This window comes from Tachypleus tridentatus, chromosome 9 (assembly GCF_004210375.1).
Source record: "Tachypleus tridentatus isolate NWPU-2018 chromosome 9, ASM421037v1, whole genome shotgun sequence".
Classification (NCBI taxonomy): Eukaryota; Metazoa; Arthropoda; class Merostomata; order Xiphosura; family Limulidae; genus Tachypleus; species Tachypleus tridentatus.
The window spans coordinates 148,704,336-148,715,621 of record NC_134833.1 but is presented as its reverse complement, the minus strand read 5'-3'; the positions used below and the strand labels follow the sequence as shown (position 1 = coordinate 148,715,621).

General features: G+C 36.2%; 1 protein-coding gene across 1 annotated transcript in view; it reads right to left on the bottom strand.

Moving 5' to 3' along the window:
- The window catches only part of LOC143226626 (uncharacterized), a 258,963-nt gene that overhangs the window by 1,510 nt on the left and 246,167 nt on the right, over positions 1-11,286 (bottom strand). The window lies entirely within an intron of this gene.

Genomic DNA, 11,286 nt, shown 5'->3' with positions numbered 1-11,286 from the left:
TTCTCATTTGCTGGTATTTATACAACTCGTCTTTGATGAATTCTGAGGTCTCTGAAATTGCGCATGCTCATAAATATGCCGTAGAGAGAACAGACCGTATGCATTGTGTGATAAAGGGAGGTAATGTTGATTGCTGGCCTCTTTCCCCTATACATAGGTTCCTTACTATGTGCAAAAGCAAGAGAAAGCAAGAGAAAACAATTGGCAAAACTTTTGTGAAAACTTAGAAAAAACCAAGAAAAATCCAAAAGAATTATGGAAAAAATTCAAGAGTATTGCTTCAGACAAAAACACAAATCACATGCTAAAACTTATCACACACAACAATAAAATCGCAAGTACGGACGTAGAGAAAAGCTGACGTATAAGGTGACAACTACAAATCCTCATTTAGCGACCAAAACTCCGTAGATTTTGACACACAACACCAACACCATGTCAAGAACTTCATAAATACAAACCAAGCCTCATTCTCACAACGATTCCCTAGCGAGACACTAGAAGCATACTCAAGTTCAATCAATAGAAAAATAACCATAACTGAACTAAAAATTAATATCAAAAACTTGAAGAACACTTCCCCCCGGACATGACCAAATACCAAATATTATTCTGGAAAAAAGCTCCATTCTCCTGCTATAACACCTCACAAATATCATGAACATTTCACTAGCGACCGGATACTACCCTGACAAGTGGAAAAAAGCCATCATAACAACGATCCCTAAGAAACAAACTAATAGAACAAATCCAGACAATTTCCACCCCATCAGTCTGTTAAGCTGCCTTGGCAAACTGATGGAGAGAGTTATCTCTAACCGTCTCCTCCATTTTTGCGAATCGAATAACATCCTTCCAGAATCTCAAAATGCCTCCAGAAAAAATAGGCAAACAACAGATCACGTCACACGACTCACCGAATCAATCTACAAAGCTTTCAACAACAATCAAGTAACCATCGGGGTATTCCTAGATGTCAAAAAAGCATTCGACAGCGTATGGCACAATGCCATCAAATACAAACTAAATCACCTGCAAATAAATCCCATGATAGTTAAATGGATTTCAAATTTCTTAACCAATAGAACAGCACAAGTAAAAGTCAATAAAACTATATCCAAATCATTTAATATAACTGCAGGAGTGCCTCAAGGATCAGTCCTCTCTCCACTTCTATACATAATTTTCTTCAGTGACATACCTTTTCCAAATCTAACATCCACACACAATTCACAATACGCAGACGACATCGCTATCTGGAGCACCTCCAGAATCCCAGTTATGGCCATGTCTCGCGTACAAGAATTACTAAATAACGTCTCAACATGGAGTAACAAGTGGAGAGTAGTTTTAAATCCAACGAAAACACAAGCAATCACCTTCTATAGGAAATTAAAGAAGCAAAGAAAAATCTAGAAAAATAAAACTATCACTCGGAAACACAACCATTAACATGAGCAAAAACATCACATTCCTTGGCATCACTTTCGACACAAAACTAACATGGAAAAACATATAAACAATATACACTCATCAATCAGAAAAGGATTTGACATCTAAAGACTATAACCGGTAAACAATCGAAATGCTCACCAAACACCATTATACAAATATACAAGGCTTACATCCGTCCACTAATAGAGTACGGATGTCAAGCAACATACAATATGTCAAACAACACACTCCCAAAAATCCAAGTTCAACAGAACAGAATATTAAAATCTGTATTCAGCCTACCATCATTCACGCCAACAAATTATATACATCAAATTAGCAATTTACCAACAATAAGAGATAAAAAACAGAAATGTCACTTAACTATTATCTAAAAGCAGAAAATAGAAACAAACTAACGCCATCACTACTCAAATTATCCAGTGCACCAACAAAATACATTTCACCTTACAACATATTTCAAGAATCACAAATTACTCAACAAAGAAATAAATAAACCCATGTCATTAACATGTATTCCTTTTTTTTTCAGATACCGGGCACACGACAGGCAAAACTTTCGGCGCCTGTCCTGTGAAAGTGGGTTTTCTCGGGGCACTCCGTTTCCCCACAGCAAAAAAAACTTGGGCATTGGTTTATAGATCCCAGGCAACTTTATTGCCAGACCCTGAATCGCGCCGTTTGATTTGATTTGAATTCTATTCATGTTCACATTTGCTTGACTTCTTCCTTTCGGGACAGGTCTCGGCCTTTCTTTCCGGTGCTGCCTTTGCCTCCACCCAAGACAACATTTAGAGAGACATCCTCCACCCAAAGAGTCAAAAATAATAATAATAATTAATTAAAAACCAAAAAAAACAACTTATTCCTAATAACAATTCACGAAAGGGGACGAAGAGGAACCACAACGTTCCTGAACACCCCAGTTGTAGAGAGAACTCTTCTGATTTCTATCTCTCTAAACTAAACCCCTGCTACGTTAGTTTGCGTTTGCGTTTGCTGGCCTCTTTCCCTATACATTGGTTCCTTACTATGGGCATATTAGGAATATTCTCTAAACAGTATTATAATTATCGTTGATTCCGCTATGTACGGATGGCACGGACACTAGTTTTAAAGTAATACAAAACTCATCTAGATTTTCTGATCCACATGTCATGAAAAGATACACATAGTGTCTTACCTACAGTAATCGCTCTTTTATAAGAAAGATACACTTTCTCTTAACTTATAGAGCGAAATCGTATACATGAGCTTTGACTATTATGTTTATTATAATACTATGTTAAAGTCTGGAATCTATAAAATACATTTTACAACCAACTAACCCTCGTATATTATCTTACAAAAGTAGTAAACAAACATATACAAGGAAAAACCAAATCATAGCTCAGTCGACAAATAGAGCTGGCTCCTGAACTTAAAAGGAAAAACAAAAAAGGATCGACGATCTACCACTCCACCTTTCGCCTTTACAAGTTGCTACGCTCATCGCGCAAGCTAAGCCCGGCGCTTTTATCGACCTCTCTAAGACACGGTTCCTTCGCCGAAGAGGTATTCTCCTTCAACCGTCTACTCCTGCCGACCTTTCCTATTTCTGTCAACCGTGGAACACTGCGATTGACATAAGATATTCTCCAACAAAAAAGCCCAACGAGCCTTTATACTGTCTTCCTGAGAGGTATTCACCCCTCGATACATCCATCTGAGATAAAAAATGCTATAGAAACCCAGACTAAGTCTGAAATATACGCCGTACACCGTATGTTTTCCAAATCTAACAGACAACCTACTAGTTTTATGAAAATAGTTACCACCGTTAAGCATGTTGCTGATACAATCCTACATAATGGCTGTTATTACCATATTTTTCATTTTAGTGCCGAACGCCCCCGACGTCGCCCAAATAATCCGAGAGCACCCAAACCACCTCAACACGTGTCACAACCTATAACTTCATCATATACGCCTGCCGACCGACCTGAATTAAACCATCTGGAACATCAGAAGTCTAGTAACAAATCGAGCCAGACCACACCTCTCGTTCCTGATTCCATAAATTCCTATCTGGTGCGGGGTTGAAGGAGGACTAGTTAGTCTTCGAGCACCCCAGGGGATTAATGTTTCTTATGAAATATTAATTTTTAACCTAAACACCTACAGATATAGAGAGAGAGATTGAAACTGACAAAACATAGCGACCCAGATTTTGTATTCATAAAATATTGTAAATTATTCATAAAAGAAATATTTTAAGGTTGCCTGATTAAAAACTATAACGATTCTAATGAAATTCCGAGATAGCTATACACAAAGTAAGTGAGTTCCTAATATCAGTTATCCCTTCAATAATGTCTGATTTGAGATTCAGTAAAGGAGAAAGAATTTTAAACACTTTTAATGTTATTTAATTAATAATGTATGTTCCATTATTATGAATTACTCCCTGCCAACGATTCACAAGCTTCTGAACGCAACTTCCATAAAATTGTTGGGTTTTGGAGGAAAAGAATGTGGAGAGGGTAGTTTTGAGATGTTCATGTGTTCCAAGCTCTTTTCCATCAAGATAATTCTGCAAACTTCAGAAGAGATGATAATCAGATGAAGCAAATTCTGGAAAATAAGGAGAATGATGGAAGATTTAACCAGTTTAGCTCTTCAATTTTTGCAGATGTAATCCTTGTTGTATGGGGCCGTGCATTATCCTGGTGTAACACAACACCCTAACGATTGATCAAAGCAGGCTTCTTATCTTTCAGTGCAACATTCAAGCGCACTGACTGTTTTGACAATAGAAGTGTGAAGTAATCCTCACATTGAGTGGCACCAACTCAAAGTAGATCACACCAACGATATCCCACCAAACGCTTAACAAGACTTTCCTGAGGTCTAAGTCCATTTTGGGCTGTGCTTTAGCCAGTTTACCTGCACTGATCCATTATCTGTGGCACTTAAAAACTGTTATAAAATATCCATTTTTCATCTCCAGTCACTAACATGTCCAAAAACGGTGAGTTACGTTCACGAGAAAACAGATAAGTGCAAATGTCCACTCTTGTTCTAAGGTTGGCTTCTGTCAAATCATGGGGAACCTACGTTTCAAGAATTGACACCTTTCCAAGCTGTTGCAGATGACGATGAAATGTTGAATGGGTTGAATTAAGCTTCTGTGCTAGTTCTCCAACTGTAACAACACAATCTTCATCAAGTGCACCAGCAGAAAGTGAGGAAATAAACTCAACAGGACGACCTGAACGTGGCGCATCACTTAAGCTGTAGATACATCCATCTTCATAAGAGTTTATTTTATTAATGATCTAAAACGTGGAGATGGCTTAGTTTCTTCCATTTGTCTGGACAGGTGTATACACGTCTTAGTATATATTGTAGTCATTACAACCTTCTAAAAAGATAGAAATGGTGATTCTCTTCTGTTTTAAATTTTGGGACATTACTAATGGGATAACCTAATATAAATGAATTATTTTCCTTCTGAAGTGTTCAGTATTCGGTGAAGTGGCATGTCCTTTTATATCTCTGTCTGGCTTGATTCAATTTTTTAAGTTTATTACTAGTTTTACCTAGTTTTTGTGTTTTGTGATTTTTCGTATTTATTGAGGTTAGATACTAAGTACATTATTTTGTATGTTAGGTATTTTAAACATAATTTACAGGACATAAAATGCAAGTTCACATTATTTAGAGCTGTATTTTTTGTTCTAGAAGGATATAATACCGGACTTAAGTGTTGTAAGTACAAAAATTTACTTACCTAACCGAAAAACAATTACACATTGGACAAATTTGTGTGATATATAAAATTGAATGGCACAAATTGTGTTATTCTAGCTTAGAACAAGCGTAAGACGTTACCAACATATTTGAAACTATCAATATAGTCATAAGGAAAATTTCTTTAATTCACTAAAGCAGTGGCGAAACCCAGGGGTTCGGTGAGTCAGTCTCAGGTGTTCGGCGAAGGTAAAAACACACATACTGTGTGTGTGTCCATTCCGTTCATTCCACTCGTATGATTCGTAACGTCATGCCTACTTGGCCATCATTGGCTGAGGCTGATCACGTCACATCACTTGGCCTTAATGTCTGTGCTGCAGGGAACTTCGTGCGCTTAGTAGTCGACTTGTGACTGTAGTAATCGTGCGTCATTTTATTATTTTTCTCCTAATCTTTCAATCTCTTCATACTAACTATGTCGAGCAAACACAGAAAGTGGTCGGACGAATACGTACAGTATGGATTCACGTGTATAACGGAACATGATGGGAGTCAGCGTCCTCTATGCATGATTTGCAATGCCAAGTTGAGCAATTTTAGTCTAGCACCTAGACTAAAAAAACTAAGAGAACACTCCCTAAAGCTGCATGGAGATGGGAAATACAAAAATACAACGCTTGCTGAATTCAAGGTAAAGAGAGCCAGGTTCGAAGAAAAGGCTACTTTGCCTGTTCTCGGCTTTCTATCCATCGACAAACCGATCCTCACAGCATCGTACAAAGTTGCGTACTTGATCGCAAAGAAGGGCAAACCACATACCATTGGTGAAGCACTTTTAAAACCAGCTGCGTTGAAGATGGCGAATATCATACTGGGAAAAGCTGCTGAAAATAAGTTATCCCTAATTTCTCTTTCAGATGACACCATCAGCAGCAGAATAGATGACATGAGCGATGACATCTTGGCTCAAGTGGTTGCAAATCTGATTTCAAGCCCAGCAAAATTGAGCCTTCAACTCGACCAGACCACTGACGTTTCCACTCTAAGCCAGCTCGTTGTATTCGTGCGCTATGTGAAGAACGACGTGATAAGATATTTTTTATTTTGTAAGCCTCCACTTACAACAACAACTAAGGCAGTCGACGTGAAGAAATTTGTGGATGACTTCTTCAGAGACAATGATCTTTCGTAGGATATGGTTTCTGCAGTTTGTTTGGACGAATGTCCAGTCATGCTGGAACGAAACTTTAGTTTTGTTGCACTGGTGAAAGCCGATGCACCACATATCGTTGTAATGCACTGTGATATGCACAGGCATGCGTTGGCAACAAATCCTTGCCTTCAAAACTGTCAGAAGTATTAAAAATTGTTGTGGAATGTGTGAACTTTGTGCAAAATAGTGCCCTGAAGCACCGCATCTTCAAAGTGCCATGTAATGAAATGGGCTCTGAAGTCAAGGTACTTCTGTACCATTCTATCGATCGTTGGTTATCCCGGGAAAGGTGCTGAATCGTGATTTTGCCATGCGTGTGAAATTAGCCCTGTTTTTGCAAGAGCACCAACATTGTCATGTAGATTGCTTCGAAAAATCTCATTTTGGCGTACATGGACGATATCTTCAATGCTTTCAGTCATTTGAATCAACAGATGCAAGTCGGTGGAGTCAACATATTCGAAGCGGAAGAACACTTAAAGGCTTTTCAAAAAAGCTACCGTTATGGAAACGACGAACAGAGAATGATAACTTTGCAAACTTTCCCCTGCTGGACGACTGTGTGGGTAAGATCGAAAATGTGTCTGAAATCGGAGACATTTCTATACTCGGGGAACTGAAGCAAGCAATTGCCATGCACTTAGATGAGCTCGCAAAGTCTCTCGACGGATACTTTCTCACCAGAAAGTCATGTCCAACATGGGTGAGACAGCCGTTCACGTTTAGTGTTGCGATAGCAGATGTCAATGATGAATACCTCGACGAAATCATTGAACTTCAGCAGAGCTAGGTTCAACAGAAACTTTTCAGAACAACAACGCCTTCAACGTTCTGGTGTCACCAAATCGTAGCGTACCCTCTTATTGCTAAGAAAGCCTTTGAGATAATCATACCGTGTGTTACAACATATCTTTGCGAGCAATCCTTTTCGAAGATGGTAGACATAAAAACGAAGAAAAGGAACATACTTTGTTGCGAAAATGATATAAGAGTGGCACTTTCAAAGGTGAAGCCGCGCATTTCTGAACTTGTCTCTGAAAGGCAACAACAAAAGTCACATTGATTTGCTGTAAATATTCATTGAGTTATGTTTTTGTTTTTATGTAAAATCCATGTTTCGTTGGTTTTGTTCTTTGAACACTGTGATATTATGTGTAACTGATGCATGGCTCATTTTGTGCATTAGTAAAATATCTACTTATGTTAAGTATATTTTATTTTTCCAATTACGAAGGGTTCAGTGAAACTTCCGGGGTTTAGTACCTCTAACAAGGTTAAGAACCAGTACACTAAAGTAAGTAGACATTTATCTCTGAGGTTTAGGAAACGTTCGAATCACGAAATATTATAGACTCTCAATTGTAACCTCCTAGTACTTAACCATTGACCGTCAACAATACTGAATTAACGTGTCTCAGAAGTAGTTTAGAAGATGTATTTTAATTAGGAACAATAAAATGGTATATTGTTTTAACAGTTTGTGTGTGGATATGGAAAATGTTAAATGCATAGTTTGTGAAAAAAATCTCATGTGAAATATGCTCATTATTTTCTAGTTGATTGGTTTGTATCTCTATTCAGATGTGGAAGAAATCATGAGCGTATGGATACTGACAGCATTTAATGAACATTTTATGGAATTCGTTATGAAAAATTAATAAAAATATAAATAAACTCACGTTTTACATATCGTAAATGTAAGTTTATCATACCAATACTTTATTATTACAGTTACTTTAGAAGCTATCAATACTCAAGTTAGATATGCCATTAACGTTCCTAAAAAACAAAAGAGAGTAACACTTGAATTTGTTTATTTTAAATTAAATTTTTTGAGATCCAAAACTAATATCCCAGTTTGAAACATAAAGTAGTCTGTAAACACTCTTAAACATATGGTGTAGCTTCAGTTGTTTCATGGTAGTTTAGTTTTGTTGAACCGCAGACTCAAAAAATGAAAACATTCTCACATTTACAGCGTATAACTGTATTAAAAAATTTACGAACTTTAAGAGGGTATGCAGTCTAGCTTTCGAAAAACATTTTTATTTTATGAATCTGTCGATTTATTCATTCCAGGATGTTAAAATTGATAATTACGCTTATCTGCAATTACAAAGGAAGCTTCATGTAGATCTCAAACTTTTACTCCTTTTAATGTCAGTTCATGAGTGTCTATTTGGTTAAATTATTTTTATCATTATTTTGTACTGGTTAAACGACGCCGTTTGGTTAGATTCAGTAATGTTTAGAACAGTGATGGGATTCAAATATTTTAACAACCAATTATATGTCGCGTTACACACCACAATTTTGTGTGATTAAAAATAACAAAAATATCTTACTCAAATAATTTATTCAGCATGCTTTAAATATTTCCAAATTACAACTTGATTATCATTAAAATTTTTATTCCTTCCACGCTTGAACCCGTTGTCATCAGCTCTGTGTATTTTCATAGCCAAATTTTTACTGGAAAAGTGGGATTCTGTGAAACTGAATTCATACAATTTATCAGCGTCTTTCCAAGGCAACAACTTTATCAGTACTTCAAAACCCTGGTTGAAGTATGTTTACCTGTTCATGAATTTTATTGTCATTTTCTTGTGCATTGTTTGTTAATTTTAAGCGAGCAAAATTCGTAGTATTTCTCATCGCCATTTGAGTTTTATGATACATAGATGGTATCACCAGAGATACCGAGTGTATTTTCATCGTGTGTGTGTGTTGTTGCATAAACAGCCACACTAGGTTTTTTGTGTGTACAAATTCATGATTATAGGTTTCTAGTGCCTTATACTTACTTCTGTTCCAATGCGAATCATGTAGATTCAGATGATAAATATTCATGTTGCTGGGGTTCCAATTCCAATGGTGATCTGCAAGCTACCCAAATCTTTAATGAAATGTAATAGTGGCAAATGTACATGTTGATATATAGGAGACAGTAAACTACATTTTTAATGATTAACTGTATGATGATAGATTCGACACCAGCCAGAATTCATGACAGTCAGGTGAATTTAAAAGCTATAAACTTAAGCTACATGCTAAGAACTTAACTATTTGTTTTATTAAAAACAGATGACTACTCAAAAGAGAGTTATTGGTGAGTGGAGACAAAGAGAAGAAATTCCTCCAGGTTTCATAAAACCTCCAGTGGTTTATTAAAGGCGTAAATTTAATAAAGACTCGATAGAGCTATTTTAGAAAAACTTTTTGCACCAAATATTTATAATTTCATGAAACAGGTTTCGTGTAGTTTTTATAAAAAAATTCATTGGAATTACAACCATCTGTATAAAATGTAATAGTGTTATATTCTACAATATTTTCCTACTTCATTTATAAAATTATTTCTAGAGTTTTCGAGATTTGTTTCAAAACTCTAATACATATTGGTAATGAAAGTATCAAGGAGTTTTGAACAATATTAATCTTGACTATATCACTTTTGCGCGAAATTATTTTTTGAAACTTTTTAAATCAAAACGTGTAAATTCTTTAGATCCTGAGTTTTGAAGAGTGAAACTCATTGTTTGGTATTATTTCTGTTGATTTTCTCAACTTTGATTTTTACTTTTAAATTGTATTTTAAAACGTGGGTAATAACTGGAATTTATATGTTCAACCTGGTAAAACTGATGCCGCAGAACCTTTATGTAGCAATTTATTTTATTGGACATTTGGTGAAATTATTATTACCCTGTTTTCTATTTGGGAGGGGCCGCATAGCCAGGAAGATAAGGCACTCGACTCGCCATTTCAGTCGTGGGGCGTTATAATGTTAAGGTGAATCCCACTGTTCGTTGTTAAAAGAGTAGCCCAAGAGTTGGTGGTGGGTGGTGATGACTACCTGCTTTCCCTCTACTCTTACACTGCCAAATTAGAGATGGCTAACGCAGAAAACCCTCGAGTAGCTTTGCACGAAATTCCAAACAAACCAAAATCTTCTGGGGTGATTGGGGAGAGGGCATTTGTGAAAGTAACATTTTTAGTTATAGTATGATTGCATCTTATTAAATAATCAAATTTTGACTTTTTGTTACATGTTTGCATCCTTGATTGATCACATTTGGACTGTATTAATTGTTTTGTTACCTTCTTATATCTTTTTCAATCAAAGTTACTGTTTTGTAACGTTTTACTTTATATTTGCTATCAAAATTCTGCATTTCGTTACACACTTCTACTCTATGCCTAAAACGTTAACCTTCTGTTTCGTAATTTAGAGTTTTTCAATGGAAAGTTTCTGCTTTAAACTTTCTTATATACCTTGAGAATCAGTAATTGACTATATCCCTTATTTAAATAGTTTGGAATAAAAGTTCACAAAAGTGTCTTTTTCGAAAGAAAAAACAACAAAAAACACTATGTGTTGAGATTTTAAAATTCACAGTTGAAGTCTTCTCAGCTGCTGGGATTTTGGACCCCAACACTTTATCTTCAGTTACCTGTTTGCAAATGTTGTTGCACAAAGAAATGGCGAATATTCCATTATCAACAAACTCAAGCGTTATCTAATGAAAAGGAATTATGTAAATTCATGTTTCCACTTTCTCGTGGTTTATTAAAAGCTGCGTGAAAGTCCATCGTTTTAAAGAAATGTTTAGATCTGTCTTTGACCTCAGATTTGAGAAATATAACTATCTTTTACTGCCAAGTAATATAGGAGCGACTGGTAAGGTTAATGGGTTTATAAAGAAAGTGAGTGACATAATCGTATTTTCTATAATGTAAAAGTTGTCAAGTAATGGTGTGCTGAGCCATTACCTGTGATCCTTCTGGGGGGCTGCAAATGCGTGGTAGTTCAATAGGCACCAGATCTAGAGAAGTTACCTTTTTCTCAGCTTCATCAAATATCTTGTTGAAATTTTCCTCTG